This window comes from Mastomys coucha, unplaced genomic scaffold (assembly GCF_008632895.1).
Source record: "Mastomys coucha isolate ucsf_1 unplaced genomic scaffold, UCSF_Mcou_1 pScaffold22, whole genome shotgun sequence".
Taxonomy (NCBI): Eukaryota; Metazoa; Chordata; class Mammalia; order Rodentia; family Muridae; genus Mastomys; species Mastomys coucha.
The window spans coordinates 76888510-76907691 of NW_022196905.1; the positions used below are offsets into that span (position 1 = coordinate 76888510).

At 34.6% G+C, this 19182-nt stretch overlaps 1 protein-coding gene across 8 annotated transcripts in view; it reads right to left on the minus strand.

The window, feature by feature from the left end:
* The window catches only part of Epha5 (EPH receptor A5), a 352826-nt gene that overhangs the window by 320925 nt on the left and 12719 nt on the right, over positions 1 to 19182 (minus strand). The gene's annotated exons all lie outside the window — the stretch shown is intronic.

A 19182-nucleotide genomic window follows, 5' to 3' on the forward strand; every position in this document is an offset into this window, starting at 1 on the left:
TGTGTCCTTCTTACATGTTGGAGCATCTTCTGGGTATATACCCAGGAGTGGTATAGCTGGGTCCTCCTGTAGAACTATGTCCAATTTCCGGCGGAATCGCCAAACTGATTTCCAGAGTGGTTGTATCAGCTTGCAATCCTACCAGCAATGAAGGAGTGTTCCTCTTTCTCCACAACCTCTCCAGCATCTGCTCTCACCTGAGTTTCTTATCCTAGCCAATCTGACTGGTGTGAGGTGCAATCTCAGGGTTGTTTTGTTTTGATTTGCATTTCCCTTATGACTAAGGATGTTGAACACTTCTTTAGGTGCTTCTCAGCCATTTGGTATTCATCAGTTGAGAATTCTTTGTTTAGCTCTGTACCCCATTTTTAATAGGGTTATTTGGTTCTCTGGAGTTTAACTTCTTGAGTTCTTTGTATACATTGGATATTAGCCCTCTATCAGATATAGAATTAGTAAAGATCTTTTCCCAATTTGTTGGTTGCCATTTTGTCCTATTGACAGTGTCTTTTGTCTTACAGAAGCTTTGCAACTTTTTGAGGTCTCATTTGTCAATTCTTGATCTGAGAGCATAAGCTCTTGGCGTCCACTTCAGGAAATTTCCCCCGTACCTATTTGCTCGAGGTTCTTCCCCACTTTCTTTTCTATTAGCTTCAATGTATCTGGTTTGGAGTGGAGCCAAACTCTTATTATAAGGAGAAGGACAGTTGGTTTATAGCAAATGAATAGCAAATTGTAACAAAAACATTTAAAGTATGTATAAACCTAAATGCTATTTTTACCAAATAAAAGTAAAAATTAAAATAAAGATGTGTTGGTTATTCGCAAATTTACTGACTGTGAAAAAGTGTGTCCTTGTGTTCTCAGTTCTTAACTGAGCAGACCAAGGAGAGGAGGATGTCCTTAACTGAGTGGGCCTGTGCTAGGAGGATGTGTAAATGTGTTACCACTTCCTTATCTGCCCCAAAACAGAACTGCAAGCTGCTAGCCCCCAAAGCCAGTTGGTTGAGTAAGGAGAGTAGCCTTTTGCATATAAAGACCTGGCTAACTTTTGCTGGGGCTGGAGAACCTGCTGAACAACCTGGGAGAGACAGGAGAAGCCAGGGAGAACATGGACAGGAACATAGCAGGGAAGTAGGGCAGAGAGCTAAGTGGTGGTAGGCAGTGGCAGAGAAGTTGGATCAAGTTAGCAGCTAGCTGAGAGACTGCTCCAGCAAAAGGCCAGTTAGGCTTTAAACCCTACAGATGTCTCCATGTCTTTATTATTAAACCTCAAGTGGGATCCCTAAAAGTCCCACAATAAAGGTGAAAAAAATGAGTCTTTAAAAGGAACATACAAACAAAACAATTACTTAAAGTTGGCATCAATTCACAGCCTTAAAAATTATAGCTAAGCAGGCTTTATTTTTATCTCAGAGACTGTTAAGATTTGGCAAATAGTTACACTAAGTAACAATAAACGTTTCATATCATATTTACTATTTTCATGATTATCATCAAAATTATCAGTACAAGTGAAACTTTAAGCAAGAGACAAATCAATGTAATTTTACTCAAGATGGAGAATCTAGCAGCTCACGAGCTTGTTCCTGCAGGTAAGAATCCCAACTATCCTCAGACAACTTCTACGTAGATATAACCAGAGCCGAAAATGGGCCCCAGTTTTTAAATACTTCCTACGATTTCAAGAAAATTAAGATTTTTTAGAAATCCCAGGATTGATATAAATACCTTCATTATAAAGAACCAACAGATAAGTGCATATCCTTATACTGACCCATCCACAAATACGCACAATGTGCTTACATTCTGTCCATGGGAAATATAATTAATTTAAAGAATACAGCTTCGTTAAATGTTTTGGATATGGATCAAAGGGAATTGTCTTTCAACCCCTTTTTACATCAGTTTATTTTTTCTGAAGTCTTCTAGCCCACAATGTAACTTGAACTGCTTTGATGGAGCTTAGCTTGTGGAATAGAAGAGAAGCCACATGCAGTATTTCTTGAAGCTACCCATATCACAAGGCCAATATTTTGGAACTTTATCAATTTTAAAATTGTTATTCTATCTGAAAGTTTAAGTCTGAAATATAAAATGAACCAGAGTTCATAGACAAGGAAAATTATCATACTATACTGTGAGAGTAAGAGAAAATCCCTGACAGAATCACAACTGAAACTGGAACTATGGATATTTCTTAAAATGTATGTGTAATTGACACATAAGTCTATCCCAGAATTCATGAATTCTGCTGAGAAAATATACACGTGAAGATACACATCTTATAAATCAATTTAAAAGTTGTAGAAAACACAAAACATGCTGACTTTCACATATGCATGTTTTCCCCTGAGTATAACTGCTTTTGTCTATTTTCATAGTTCTGTAAACCTAAGATTCGAGTCAAATGTTTCATTATCTGTAAAGCATTTTAATCATATTGGTCTCACATTGGAGAGCTGTCAGTTCCTTCCAGTTATGATGCCTTTACTGAAAAGCCAGAGTTAAAAAGGAAAGGAGGCCCAGTGATGGGCCCAAATTGGGATACAGCTCAAGAGGAGACCCCAAGGCCTGACACTATTATTGATGCTATGGTGTGCTTACAGCCTAGCATTACTGTCCTCCGAGAGAGGCCCAACAAGCAGCTGAAAGAGTCAGATGAAGAAACTTACATTCAGCCAATGGACAGAAGCTGAAGATCCCTGTGGTTAATTTAGGGAAAAGCTGAAAGAAGTTGAGGAGAATGGAGACCCCATAGGAAGACTGTAGTCTCAACTAACCTAGACTTCCAGGATTTCACAGACACTTAGCCACCAACCAGGCAGCATACACCAGCTGATAAGAGGCCCAGGACACATATACAGCAAAGGACTGCCAGATCTGGCCTCAGTGAGAGAAGATGCACCTAACCCTCAAAAGACTTGAGGCCCCAGGGAGTGAGGAGGTCTGGTGGGATGGGGTGGGGTGCAGATATCCTCTTGGAGACCCAGAGAGAAGATATGGAATGAGGGACAGTCAGAGGGCAGACCAGGAGGAGTATAAAGACTTGACTGTAAAAAATGACTAAAAAATAAAAAAAAATTTAAAAAGTTAAAGAAGGAAGAAAGAACAAAATTAAGAAAAAAAGAAAGAAAGCACAATTGTCCTGTCACCCCGCTCACATAAGTCCTGCCAGACATGATACTGCACCTACCTCTTCAGTAAGAACTAAGCTCTTCTTTTTACTCTGGTTATTGGCTTTTCTAATCTCCATGGGAATCAGGTGACATTAAACATAAATGTCCTTGCCCTCCTTTTACTGTATCTGGGACACTAGGTTCTGTCTAGACATGACTAAATGCCAGGGGAGTGAACACTTAAATTGTTATGTTTACTCATTTTAATGATTCCTTTGGATACTCTTTGATATTGAGCAGCAGTCTGCCTGTGTAGTTGAGATAAACTACAGCTCATATCATCAAACTGAAGGGGTAAGTGTGCTACTGTCAGCAGAGCTTCAACCTGAGACCAAAACTGATGTGCTTAGGAGCACTAGAAATTCATAGCAGCCTGTTAGCGTGGCCTCTTCCTAACTTGTCACTTTAAATATTCATTATTAACTACAGAACTCCAATGCCTTCAAACTTTGATTAGTGCCCCTTGAATTAATGTTAGTGTACAGTCCTCTACATTGCTGTTTGGGGACTCAAAAGATATATAGAAGTGAATTAATGGCTTCAGGACACTAGCTTAGAGGTTAATTCAATTTTGGAAGGGTAGCCATTGATATCTAAAAAAAATATAAAAACATAAGACGTAGTCTATAATCTTACTTGATCTGACTATATAAAAATTCTGTCATTAGAATAACAGATGATGAAGTTGATGGGGAATACATACATCTCACTTTCTCCAAACATATGAAAATTAATTTCTTCTGAAAACAAATGTTTCCATAAAACTTACAAAGCAAATAAGATATTTACATCTGCAATGAGAGAATTTGAAATAGGATACATAAAAAGGAGACAGAATTAAATTGCTATTTGTGTAGAGAAGGCAGAATAAACTCTTAAGACCTTGATCAAGTCTTCAGACAGCTCAAAGAAAGCAGTTTCAATTAATATGTAAAGTGAAACGTATAGAAAGACAAGCCCATAAGCAGCATGCCTCCATGGTTCTCTGTCACTTTCTATCTCCAGGTTCCTGCCTTTATTCTTTCAGTGATGGAATGTGTAAGTAATATAAGCTGTAATCAATTTATTCCTGCCAAGTATGTTTAATATACTTTTATCTTTAATCATGAAATGAGGTGTTCAGTTATAAATAACTGTCACATTTCTGAGAATATCAATTCTTTATATTTATTTGACATTATATAAAGTAATATCATTTGTCCCCGATACTCCCCTTCATTTATCCAAGTACAGTGTCCTTACTCAGTGTCCTGATATCACCTAGCTCTCTTCACTTATTCAGACTGACTTGTTTTACCCGCTTAAGAGAACACAATCCCTAGCCGGGCGGTGGTAGCGCACGCCTTTAATCCCAGCACTTGGCAGGCAGAGGCAGGTGGATTTCTGAGCTCGAGGCCAGCCTGGTCTACAGAGTGAGCTCCAGGACAGCCAGGACTACAGAGAAACCCTGTCTCGAAAAACCAAAAAAAAAAAAAAAAAAAAAAAAAAAAAAAAAAAAAAAAAAAAGAGAGAGAGAGAGAGAACACAATCCTTAAGGCTGGAGAGGTACCTTGATAATTAGGAGTTTTGTACTGTTCTTGCAGAATATACGAATTCTGTTTCCATCTACAATAGTAGGCAGATCACATAAACCTCTACCTCCAAAAGAAGTTATGGCACTTTATTCTGGCTTTTGCAGACACCTGTACTCATGTGTATATAGTTGAGTACACACATATACACATGCTAATAAACAATAATTTAAACCATGAAAAAAAATCACAGTAACCGAGACAAGTCTACAAGCCTTTCTAGGGTCAAATATTCAACAGCTGTGTGCCTTATGAATAAATCATCTTGTCAAGGAACTGACCCAGAGTGTGTTTCTCAATCAGCATTCAATGGTGGTTCTCATCCACTATCTCTGATGATGTCTATATGTGTCTAGTATTTTCTTTTCTCTTCCTTTCTTTATTTTATTTTTTCTTTCTTATTGCTATTAAGATTGTAAAAGAGCCAAGCATATGACTAACCATTTCCCTATACATAACAAAGAACTCCATGAAACAATCACCTCATTAATGTTTTACTTGTTTCAATACTCTGACATTTATGTACTGATATTACCACAACTTTTCTTCTTTACATTTATTTTTATAGTGTGCTTCTGGAAGAATATCCTTTAACAGAAGTTACTATATTTGGAAGCTTTCCTTAAATAATAAAAATAAATCCTTATGTAAAAGTATAAAGTTAAAGCAATAGGAGTTTAATTTACAGAAAGAAAATAGAATAATCTACCCATATAACTCCCTTAGACTACTTTTCATTAAACTAGTGCAGTTATGGATATTCTTACTTATATTTTAATTGTGTCTCAATATTTATGATGGAATATAGGAAAAATACTTTCAGTAATGTCATTAATGTCTTTATTTACATACATATGCATATGGAAACATTTTATAAATCAGTATTAAAAAACAACTGAAAGGTAGACAGGATACATACAATTATGAATTTGAGAAGATAATTTCCCAATGACTTTAACAAATTTATTAAAGAGTGGATTGGCAGTAATAGAGTGCAATTTCTACATGTCTTCTTTTCTACAATTACAGTAATTAAATTGTTCTGAACAGTATATATGTGTGTTGTAAATTACAATGAATACACAATGAGTATTGATCTTCATTGTACAACTTAATTAAAACTTATCCAAGAGAAGCCACTAATGAATATAATTAAAGGAAATGTTTGATACCACAGTTACTCTGGAAAGCATTAATTAAATATCTGATATTTTGTGGAAAATGTTTTTATTTTGTTATTTATGTTTTAAAATGGGGTCACACAATCAAACTGATAAAAAGCCTTCATGGTCATTTTTTCAATCAACTATTATTCATATAATTATGAGGAAGATATATCAGTAATAAAGAAATGATTCCTTCAGAAAAAATAAGTGTACAGGGATCAATGAGTATATAATGTACTGCAAATTCCTAGTCAATGTATAAAAGGAAAATAACTCACGAATATAGTAAGTTTTAAATTCTTTTTTAAAAAGATTATTATTTACATTTGTGTGTTTGTAAGAGTGTGTGTGTGTGTGTGTGTGTGTGTGTGTGTGTGTGTGTGTGTGAGACATTTGAGTGTAGTGCCCATGGAGGCCAAAAGAGGGCATCAATGACATGCTATTGTAAGTTTGACATGGGTGCAGAGAATTGAACTTGGATCTTCTACAAAACTACCATGTACTCACAAATGCTGAGCAATCTATCTAGAAAATTTCTAATCACAAAATATATAAGTATTGGCAAAAAATAGATTCAAGCAGAAACTAAATCTAAAATATCATAAATATGTTTTAATGTTGAAATAATTCATTCAAATAATCTCAATGCTTTATGTAACTCAAAAGGTTTGTAAATAAATTATTTAAATAAAAACAGAAAATCACAAATTTACTTTTGATGGGATTAACAGATGCAAGAACAAAAATAGTGAAAAGACTACGTATGTATTAAAAGACTAAGTTCTCAACTGCATAAATGCTAGCAACTAAAGATAAATATGTGTACCAAATAAAAAAATACAATCTTTTTCATTATAACTTTCCAACAGCTATAACTTGTTAGGTACCTTATGGCACTACTTCATTTTCTTCAACATATTGCTAAGATGAGTCATAAAGACCACAAAAACATACTGCACTATTGAGGGAAAAAGCACACAGGGATAAATATATTTTCAATCACTGAATAATCAAATGATCAATGAAGGATCTTTGATATGGTCACCATCCACCTATGGTGAAAAACTATATGATCCTTGGGGACAACAAAGGAATCCAGTGTAAGAAGGTATATTCCTACTATGTTACTGTTACTTTCTTTCATGTTGCTCACATTAGCAAACACTTATAATACCAGTTAGATCTCTACTGCTATGTGAAGGTTTAAAAAATGTCATTTTTTAAACTAATTTGTGGGATCAAACCACATAGACACAGCTGTCCTCCCCTCTCTCTCCATGGATCTATTCAGCACAGAATGATTTCTGGCTTCAAGGTTTGACTCTATAGTTTGTCAACTGCTTCAGGGGACAATGAACAGCTAAGAACATGAGTAAAGAGCAAAAAGACATATGTTTCTCATTGGAAAATTAAATTTGTAAACTGGGTAAAATGTTATGTTACAGGTTGAAGAATATAGATGTCTGGTATATTTGACTTAAAGACAAAAACCCATAGCAATACAAAATCTCATGGATAATAAATGTAAGAGAATTCATTTCTTCTCTAATTATAAGCTTCTCATCAACACAAAATTAATATAAGCAATGTACTCATCTCAGAAATTCTTCAAAACATTCAACAAGAACACCAATGTTCTGTTCAGAATCACATCATGGAAACAAGGAATTAAAGAACATGTCACAGTACATGAGGGATTAGTGACAGATAATGAGCACTAATGATTGTTCCTGGAATTTCACCTAAACCTAGACACATCTGTCTTACTGCCACTACCTGAAGACAACTACCCACAAATATTAAGTCCATTATAACCTAATAGTAATTTCAAATGTCAGCACCCAACAAGCCTCTATTTGAGTAGTAAGTACTCTAGTTCTATTACTAAAAATATTTCTAAATTCATTTTTATGCTTATTTTTTTAGTTAGCAAACAAAATAGTAGATTTCTATACATCATGCTAAATATCATAGATATTTAGTTTTACCTGATACTATTTCCAGAGCAAAGTATTCTCTTTCTGGTCACTGTGTCTCTAACAGCTACTTTTAACTTTGCCCTACCTAGGATTATCTTTTCCAGGTTTTTATGAAATGTTCTATTACCTTCCACACCTGCCTTCATTAAAGCTTCTTTTCCCCTCATTCTAATTTAAGAATCTATTACCATATTTCCACATACATAAAAATTAGAAGATAGGATCTATGAACACAGTAGAACATGCAATGTTTTTCTTTCAGACACCAGCTTAACTCAATTAGTAGATATTTCTAATATTACCCACTTATATTATATTGCAATACAGCATCACAACTTATGTGTACCATATTTTCATAATCACAGTCTATTTTAGTGAACAACTAGGATGATTCCATTCTTCTCTAGTATGAAAAGAACAGCAATAAACATGGATATCCAAATATATCTGTGGTAGAGCATAGAGTCCTTTGGGTATATGTACAGGAGTGATAGAGGTATATCATATATGAGATCTCATTTCTAGTTATTATTTGTTACTATTTGTTTGAGAGGAACATCCACACCAATTCCCAGGGCAGATGCATTTGTTTGGACTTCTATTAATAGTGACAAATTTTTCTATTCCATAATCCTTCCTAACATTACTTGTCATTCTAACTAGGATAAGACTAAATTATAAATTAGCTTAGTGTTCATTGACTTGATGACTATGGATGCTCAATGCTTTTAGAAATATTTATTCATCTATCACCTATCTATCCATCTATCATCTATTTATCTATTTACTTATTTATTGGACAACTGTAGTTACTCTTCTGAAAATGATCTATTCAGTTTATTGTCCCATTTATTGATTGACCAAAGATTTTTTGCTATTTAAATGCTTGCAGTTATTTATACACTTTATTTGTGAATCAAAGTCTGCGATTTCTCTGTTTTTTTTTTCTCTCATTCTAAACATTGTCCTTTCAACCTGTGGATAAATCTTCTTGTTTTGAACAAAACTTTTGATTCCATGTTATATCCAATTTAGCAATGCTTGGGGGTATAGCCGGTGACATTGGTCTTCCATTTAAAATGCTTGACTACAAAAACCTCATTCAAAACTTAATTAGAACTCATTATCTAATTAGAAATAACTTGTTTTACTTTTGATTGTAAAATATATAATCAATATAGTCAATCATATAACTGTTGACAGAAAAGTTAGCCAGTCTTTTTGTTACAAAAGATTCTTTTTTTTTTTCCCCAGACAGGGTTTCTCTGTATAGCCCTGGCTGTCATGGAACTCACTCTGTAGACCAGGCTGGCCTTGAACTCAAAAATCCACCTGTATCTGCCTCCCAAGTGCTGGGATTAAAGGCATGCACCACCACTATCTGGCCATTACAAAAGATTCTTATTGTTACTAATTTTGTAAATTTTGTGTATTTCTACTTACATGTATACGTTTCATGTATATCTGTGTGTGCACCACATATGTGTGCGTGTTCCTCAGTGTGATGGCTATTCTCAGTTGTCAATTTGACTACACAGACAATTAACAAAAACTCAAGCAGCTAGGCATACCTGTGATGGATTTTTCTTCATTAAATTATTTGAGGTTAAATCTGAGCTACACTTTCTGATGACAGTCTACATAAAGGATTTGGAAGACAGAAGGCCCAGAACTTTGCTTGTTGCCTTCACTATTGTTGCCAAGTTCATTCCTTCATAGTATTAGATCTTAATTTCGGGGGGTGCTGGTATATGCTCACCAGTTGAGACATTCAGGTTCACGGACATGAAACTAATTGGTTCTTGGTGCTTTTATTCAGGAGAAAGTTACTGTTAAAGTAGTTGAACTACAGCCTGTAAATCAACCTCATAAATTATTTATATATGTATGCTATACATATATATTAAATACATGTATATTCATATATTCATTATATATTCATATATATTCATTCTATCAGTTTTCTTTCTGTAGAATTTCTGACTAGTACAAACAAAGAGCAGAAAAAAATGAGATTCTCTAGAACCCAAATTACTGGTGCTTGTGAGACACCCAACACAGATGCTGGGAACCAAATTCAGGTCCTTTAAAGAATAGTATACTGTTACAAACAGAGCTATCTCTTCATTCCCTTGGTTTTTCATTTTTTATTGCTTTTGAGAAGATATGTTTATCATTAATAAAGGAAATATTCTTGCTGACTTTCAAATTTTTGAGCAATATTTAAGCCAAAAAACTGACACCTATGATGGAATGAGTTTTAGTCAGAAATGCATTCTAATGATTATGAATTAATAATGAACTCTGAAAGTGTCAACCCAATGAGATGGAAAGAAAGAGAATGATTCACAGTTCACATCTACTGGTGAGTCTGTACAAAGTGTTTAAGCAAAACTAACACAGAAATCCACTGACAGCTAGATTATAAGTAACGAGCAATCTGCTACCTTTGCAAGACACGTTGCATGAAAAGAGCAGTGCCATATGTTCTCGGTGACTACTTGTCAGCTGTGGTAACTAAACATGTGAAATCTCGTATTCTGTTTTCATCTTAGAAAGAAATGTCAGCCTTGCATGACATAAGAGGTTAAGAAGACTCTCACCATGGAATATACTTCCCAATCAAATGCTTCGTTTTACACGACTGTGTGTAAAGCGATTATATGAAGGCATTCTTTTCAAAAACAAAATTTTGCAAGTCCATAGCACCTGAAACAAATACATGTATTCACAATTATATTGAAGAATGCTTCACGAAACAGTTAAAGTTCATTATTCTTGCAGTATTGGTTTTGTTGCCATAGAACCTTGATGAGGTGAGTTTTTTTTTTTTTTTTTTTGAGTTTCAAAGACTCAATTCTCATGTCTGTAACATCAGCGATTGAAACTAATAAAATTATATGTGTCTGTACTCACATTTTATCACTTAATCTTAACACTGATCTTTTGGTATGTTATGTTTCTCATTTTACAGATAAGGAAATTGAAGCTGAGAAAAGTTAAGCAGGCTGATGGCCCAAGGTCCCAAAACTAATATAAGCACAAAGCTATAATCTAAGTCTGAGTTATCTAATCAAAGGCTTTTTCTTCTTACTTCTACATTGAATCTGATCCAGTATCTAACTTGCTGAACACAAAGGTTCAAACCTCTAATTATTTTCTGAATCAATAAGTTTTATTAAATTAATGAGTTATAAATAGTATGTTACAGAGACCACCAGTATTTATAAATATATCCTTAACATAGTGTATACAAGATGAAAATTAGCAACTGGGCAGAGGAGTTAATTAGTAAGCCATCTACCTTGCAAGCATGAGGACCTGTTGCATGGATTGAACAAATCCATGCAACCCTAACAAAACTGTCAGTCGTAATGCTTGTACCCCAGTGCTGTGGAAGGAGGGAAAACTGAATCTATGGGACATAGCTAACCAGTCCAGCATCATCAGCATTTTTCAGAGAAATGAGAGGCCTTGTTTCAAAGGAGGTATACAGCCTTCTCAGGAATGGTGCATAGGTTGTTCTCTGTACTCCATACTCCATGTATGTAAACATACATGTACCCACACAAATGTACATGAACCTACATAAACAAAATACATACATTTTTAACAAGCTGAAAATTTCAAATATATTCATTTAAGCAGACCACACTGTAATTCCCCATGCTAAAGAATTACAATTTCCTACAAAATTGGTGACAGCTAGTCAAGTTTTAAGTTGCATAAGATAGAAGAATAAACAACAAAATAACAATAAAAGTTCTTTCCTTAATATCCAGTTTAGATATCTGTTATACTCAAAGCACCTGAATTGAGGAAAAATTGAGTTTCTATCTACTTTATTTTTAAATAAATATTTGTATATACTTTATTTTTAAAACTCAAAGAGAGATAAGATGACTAGAATAAAATGGATATCTACACATGATGACTCTTTGCTTTGAATCATTCCTTATGCCAGTTTCTAATTATCACTGATTCTTTATTAAAATGTCTCAAATTTCAATATAATCTGAATAATTACTATCATTCCATGTTGCAAGGTGGTATAAATGACAATTGGATCTGACTCTATACTAATGAGAAGCTGTCACAAACACATAGGCACAATTTGTGTGTTTAGTGTTTATTTAAGCTTAGTATTTATTTCCTTTTTTATTTTATTTTTAATCATGTGTATATGTGTATCAGTGTGAATGAAGTCTTGTGTGTTGATGGCACATATGTCAGAAGCATGTTCTGGACCCATCAGTAGCCCTAAATGTCCTTGACAACATTTGCAACTTATAGCATAAATTGATTTCAAATATATTTAATACTATTTTTAAAAGATAATGAAAAAAATTAAATTATATATTTTGATTGTCAATCTGGAAATCAAGTGTTATATTTATTGACTACATCTCTTGCTTTAATTAGAATATTCATTTTCTTCTGTACTATTCTCTTATATAAATATTGCTGTTTCCTAATAGTATATCCTCTTTATCTTTAAAGTCTTTTCATATTGTTTAGTATGAAATCAGTACTAAAGCATTTATACTGAGCGGTGCTTATGTATGTTTCTTCTTATATTCTCTCTCCCTCCCTCCTTCCCTCTTGCTGTCTATTCCTTCCTATAATTTAGATTTAAAGTGCCTTGTAAAATCTACATATTTAAGGCTTATAGCCTATCAATATTGGGAAGCGGTAGAAATAAGATATGGGAAATAAATTGAAGGTATTCTGGTCATCATGAGTTTGTTCATAAGGAGAAAGTTTGCTGTGGTCGTTTGAATAAAAATGATGCCTATAGGCCCTTAGAGAGTGGCACTATTAGGAAATGTGTCCTTGCTGAAGTACGTGTGGTGTGATTTTGTTGGAAGAAGTTTGTCACTGTGGGTGGGCTTTGGGGTCTCAGATGCTTAAGCACTATCAGTGTAGAGGTCACTTCCTGCTGCCTGATGATTTGAACGCAAAACTCTCAACTCCTTCACGAGTACCCTGTCTGCCTGCATACTGCAATGCTCCCAGCAATGAAAATAATGGCCTAAACCTCTGAACAGTAAGACAGCCCCAATTAATTGTTCTTCCTTATAAGAGTTTCTGGTCATGGTGTCTCTTCAGAGCATCAAACCCTAAATAACACAGAAGTAAGTTGTACCAGGAATGGTGCATTACTGTGATAGGCCTGACTATGCTTTTGTTTTGTGTAAAGTCTACTTTGTATACTTTAAGTAGGGTTTAGTGGACCATCCTAATAGGAACATGGAAGTCAGTGGTGCTGAGGGTGTGGGGCTTGGCCAAAGAGGTTTCAGAGGAGAAGAATGCTAGTATGTGGCCTACAAAGGCATTTTGGTGAAGAATGTGTCTGCTTTCTGCCCTGGTCAAAAGTCTGCCTGAGGTTAAACTGAAGAGTTTTGGATTAATTGCCTTTGCAGAACAGATTTCAGAATAACCCTAGTGTGGGTTGTGTCGTGTGGTTATTAGTGGCCATGCTTATGGAGATCTATAGTGAAGTGGAGCAGACTGTACAAGCAAAGTTACAAAATGTACATTTTGACGAGAAATGGTAACTAGGAATTAGAATGAAGCTAAGTCCTGTGTTCAAGGAAGATAAACAGATTAAAGAAAATCCTGATGTTAAAATGAGTGGTGACCTCAGGGCAAGATTCCAACCATTTAAGCTTCCAATTCATGGAAGGAAATTAAAGAAAAGCTTAGAACAGATATCGTGGTGCATACCTTTAGTCTCAGAACTCTGGAGGCAAAGACAGAAGCCTGATCTCTAAGTTTGAGGTCAACCTGGTCTATATATTGAGTTCCAGGAGAGACAATCTTAAGTGGTGAAGGAAACCACTGAAAACAAAAAGTGGGTGAAGATGTAATTGAATGTGGGGATCAAGTTTCAGCTACAACAAACAGCAGAACTTGTCAGCTTCAGCCTTGTGGTTCTGAGTTTAGAGTTAAGGATACAAGAAAAAGGGTTTTGGAATCTCTCTCCAGAGCTAAGGAAGCTACTGAGGGAAATCATATGGAGGCCTAGAGTGGCCATTGTGTGATACTGTGAAGGGGAAGTTTGACTTGCCTTAGAGATCTCAAGATGTTGGAGATGCCAGTGTCATGTGATGCCTGCCAAGAGAAGCTGCTAACAGGGATTAGAAATAACCCAAGAGAATGCATACCATGTGTGTTCTTTTGTGATTGGGTTACCTCATTCATGATGATATTCTCCAGGTCCTTCCATTTTCCCTAGAATTTCATAAATTCATTGTATTTAATAGCTTAGTAGTACTCTATTGTGTAGATGTATCACATTTTCTGTATCCATAGTTTTTTATTTTATTTTATTTTATTCTTATTTTATTTTATTTTTTTATTTTTTCTTTTGGAGGGAAACCTGGGGAAGGAGATACTGTAAATAAAGAAAACATCTAATAATAATAAAAAAGAAATAGCCCAAGAGAAAGAAGTACATTGAAGTCAAGGAAGATAAAAGGAGTTGGATATATGAAGAGTGTTTTGACATTATCCATGGAAATGCATAGTTTGGCATTTGCTGAAATGGATGTGGCCTTGCTTTTGTCCTGTATTTCCTCAGTATGCTGCCTTTTCAGAATTATAATATATGACCTGTGCCTTTATATGCTGGAAGCACGTGATTGGCTTTCTCAGTTTGATTTTACAGGGGATTACAGTTAAGAGATTGCATGAATTTCAGAGAAGACTCTGCACTTTGGACTTTTAAACAACTTTCAGACTGTTAGAGACTATGGAGAATTTTGAAATTGTACTAAATGCAGTTTCCATTATGGTATGACTACAAGTCTATGGGAACCATGGAATGGAATGTGGTGGTTTGACAGAAACTGGCCTCTGTAGACTCTTAGGGGGTGTTATTACTAAGAGGTGTGGTCTTGTTGGAGTAGGTAAGCATCACTGGCTATGGTCTTTGAGATCTCAGATGCTCAAGTCATGCCCAGTGTCTTTTCCTCTACAAGAGTTGCCATGATCATTGTGTCTCTTCAAGGCTTTAATACCCTAAGTCAGTTGGAATGGAACATCACTGTGAACTCCACTTAGAATTTCCATGGAAACTCATTACCATTATTTCCATGACTATATTTCAAGAAAGGTATAACAGAGGGTGGGTGGATCCACTCTGAATGTCAGTGACATCATCCCATGAGCTGGGGCCCTTAGACTGCGTATAACAGTGAAAATGAACTGAGTAACAGCATTTCACTTTCTTTTTTTTTTTGGCTATGGACTCTTATGTGACAAATTGTAATTCAAAAAAATTATTTCCTTTTTTATACAGTTAATCTCAGGCTTTGGGTCATAACAAGAGCAACAACAACAACAACAAAAAACAAAACTAAACTAAAATGTAACTACTACTGTAGGATTCCTGTCACTGCTCTGAGATGGAAGGCTTGTATTTCTCTTCTTAATTCATGATAATATCCACTTTAAAATTACGGGGTCAATGAATCATGACTAATATCTCTGAAATGATTAGTAACAACAAAGTATTTTCCTTATAAGTAGTTCATCTTCAGGGACTTATTAATATAAAATTTTCACATTTGAATCAAGAGTAAGATTTTTATAAATATAAATACCTTGGGTGTTTCTAAAAGCACCAGTATGAAGATGAGATCTAGAGCAGTAAAAACTGGTGTAGAAAGCATATCCCAACACAACTCTTGTGAGATGTCTATGCTAAATTAACAGTGGACACCATGAGAAGGAAGCTATCACTTAGTCCACAAGATAAACCTTCCTGTTCTACAACTGAATTGGAATGGTGATATCCAACTGCGGGGGGGGGGCTCTCTAAAACAGCAATTGATCTTGCTATACATATTATTACAAACTGGCAAAATTCAAATCCACATATCTTATTTTGTGAACACCTTTTTAAAGCAAAGTTCTTCAAAAATGCAAAATAATTGGTACAGATGTTCTGACATTATCAGTTATTGGGTTATGCATTTTTTTAAGTAAAAATGCTTTAATAAAATTGACCTAGCAATATTTGGAATTCAACTATAATATATTTAACAGTGTTCCTAGTTTGGCTCTGATAAGCAACTCTGGGTGAGAGAATTTTGCTCCAAATAGGCTATACCATTCATTGCAGTTTAATATTCACATATTTAGAAATCTATAAGTCAATATGCTATCACACTGTTTTTTATACAATAGGTTTTGCAAACCAAAACCATAGGATTTAAAGGAGAAATCTTAGATCTTTATTCGGACAAAGAAAAAGAAAATGAAAACACATAGACACACACATGCACACACATTCAGGAAACACACACACACACACACACATATATATATATATGTATATATATGTGTATATATATTTAATAAGTAACTAGATGCCTAAGTTTTATAGTGAATTATTTTCAATGAAAGTTTCTGTAAAATCAGAATAAAAAGGAGAGGAAGTTTAGTAAGAGGAAAAAATTCAGGATGGGGAAAATAAAAAGAAGGAAAGAAAAGGTAAAGGGGAGAAATAGGAGGAGGAGGAAGAAGGGGATGAAAAGGAAGATGTAGAGGAGAAAGAATTATATTCTTAAAAAAATGTCTCGTGCATTTTGATACTAAAGAAGATACTGTGAGCCAGGCGGTGGTGGCGCACATCTTTAATCCTAGCAGTTGGGAGACAGAGGCAGGCGGATTTCTGAGTTCGAGGCCAGTCTGGTCTACAGAGTGAGCTCCAGGACAGCCAAGGCTACACAGAGAAACCCTGTCTCAAAAAACCAAAAAAAAAAAAAAAAAAAAAAAAAAAAAGAAGAAGATACTATGATACTATGCATGCTGTCCTTCACCATCCCCAACAAAACTACCATTGTGTATCATCTTTGGAATCCCAGGATCAGAAATGAGTTAGCTTCCTGCTGAGCTGACAGATTTTGTATGAGGAAATGAATGCCATGTAACTGAAGATGTAAACTTAAAATTTCTGTGGAAGTGCTTCAGTAGTCATACTTTCTCACTTTGAATTTTCCATGCTCCTTTATAAAAATATCATATTAGTCTTGTGGATATTGATGTTTTCTGAGGCACATACTTTTTCTAAAGTATGATTCCTTCCTTGAAAAGTATTAGCATAAATAACATAAAAATCATAGTAATGGTAACAGCTAAAGGTATGCAGTATGTGGCTAAATTGGTAGAGTCAAGAGCTCAAGCAACTTGGACACTGAGAGTTTGTCAGATAAACTGCCCTCTGACCTACTACGAATTATTGAACTATGCCCAAATCAACTTTCCTCTATACTGAAAACATCAGTTGACTTGGGATAGCTTGAAAGTTAAAGGAGAGTATGCAATAAACCTTCACAGCGATACTTTTACCTTTCTTACCTATCAAATGATTCACTTCAAACAATTGTACAAGTTAGTAAAATAAAAATTATCTGATATTTTATACAGTTATTATTTTATAGGAAATTAAAATGCTGGTTTCTCTGGAAGGATTGCTAATTAAACAAACTACCCATAAGATACCAAAACTATTTTTGAGAAGACAATTGTTTTATATGTAAGCTACTATTTCAATGCTATCTATATGCATGACGGTTCACACACATTTACCTGATGTTTTCCATTTAATATTATGAATTACCATAATGCTGTAAATCTAAAGTGCTTCATGAAGTATGTAAGCATGAATATACTCAGGAAACAGAATAAATAAAAGTGATTCCTTCCACTTCCTGAAATTACAAAGAAATGGTTTGTATTAATTGTTTTTTTGGATGTAAGATTAAATCATACTTTGAGTAGAAAAGACTATAAAGTAGGTCAAATTGTATGAATGTTAAAAGGTTGCCATATGGAAGTAACAAAAATAAAACAGTACTTGTTTCCATCACAAAATATTAATCATAATACACATAAAAACACTCCTTATATAATAATCAGTAGATACTACATCTTCGTTAAACATTTTATAAATATAGAGTAAATGGTTCTGATAGCATATACGTTGGTATCAGCATACTTTGCTTGGCGAATCATACAATTTTTTTAGATAGTAACTTTTCAAATTACTAGAGGCTATAAAACCAATTCTAAGTTGTCTTAATTATGGCTTTAGGAAAAGAGTTATATTGGCTTCCTCAAAGATAGAATAGGATGGTGAAAGAAATTGCTGTTAAAAATAGTAGCTTTATGTTACTTAAAGAATTTACTTCATAGTATGCATTCATCAAACATGGATTTATAGAGTGCAATGTAATTCCCTGATGTTCCAGATGGAGAATTACGTTTTGGATATGGCTCTCAATGTGCTTCCAGACAGATAATGCTTTCTCCACAGTGATGCATCGAAGAAATGCAAAATACAAGACATTCTACTGTCAGTTTGTTGGAATTAAACTATTTTGGTTGGGAAATCATAAGGTCACTGTTTGTACTGAAATCCAACTTCAGAGAAATGCTTCCCTGATTGGCTTTATTGTTCAAAGTGTTTCCATTCTTACTAAAGATCAGAAAGGCATACAAAAGTAAAAATATAACTTCAAGTGACAAGCCACATCAGGAATGGAAAGGCAAACTCAAGCTTGGGAAATCTATCTATAGAGACTTAGGATAAACATCTAGCAGTAGTGTGGGTGTGACCGATTATGTTCAAAGACTCCAAGTCACTGAGAATGAGGAAACCACTCTCCTTCCATAGGTTAATGATGGGAAACTGACAGGAGGTATGGCCTGAAGCAAACTAATGACTACTGTGCACTCATAATTAAGATTTGATTTGTAACTTAAGATTGCTGGACGTCCATTGAAAAGTTTAACCAAGGGAGTAAAATAAGGACTCTTAAAGCTATTGAACTACAGTCATTTACCTTGTTTCTGGCATCTTCATTTTCAACAAATAAGAAAATAATCACAAATGTCCTGTTAAATGTCAGAATGACAATCCAAAGATTCTGAACATGTAATATTTAGCAGTGTCATATTGTAAGCCATACAATTTAGCAAAGCACTTCGAAGATACAAACTCTGTGCAATCTTAAACTGTATTATAATAGCATCCCTGTTTACAGACTTAAAAGCAGATGCAGAGGAGTTGTCTAGTTTGCCTAAGATTAACAGCTTCAAAAGGCCGAGCCAAAATCTCAACCCTGTGCCCTTACTGCTTCATAGCACATCCATAATTTGGAACTCATTTTGGGCAAAAACTGTTAGCATTTGATATTATTTATCATTTAAAAGTAAATAATATTTTCTTAATTCAGATCCTTCTATAACAGTAATGAATTCTTCTAATGTAACCTAC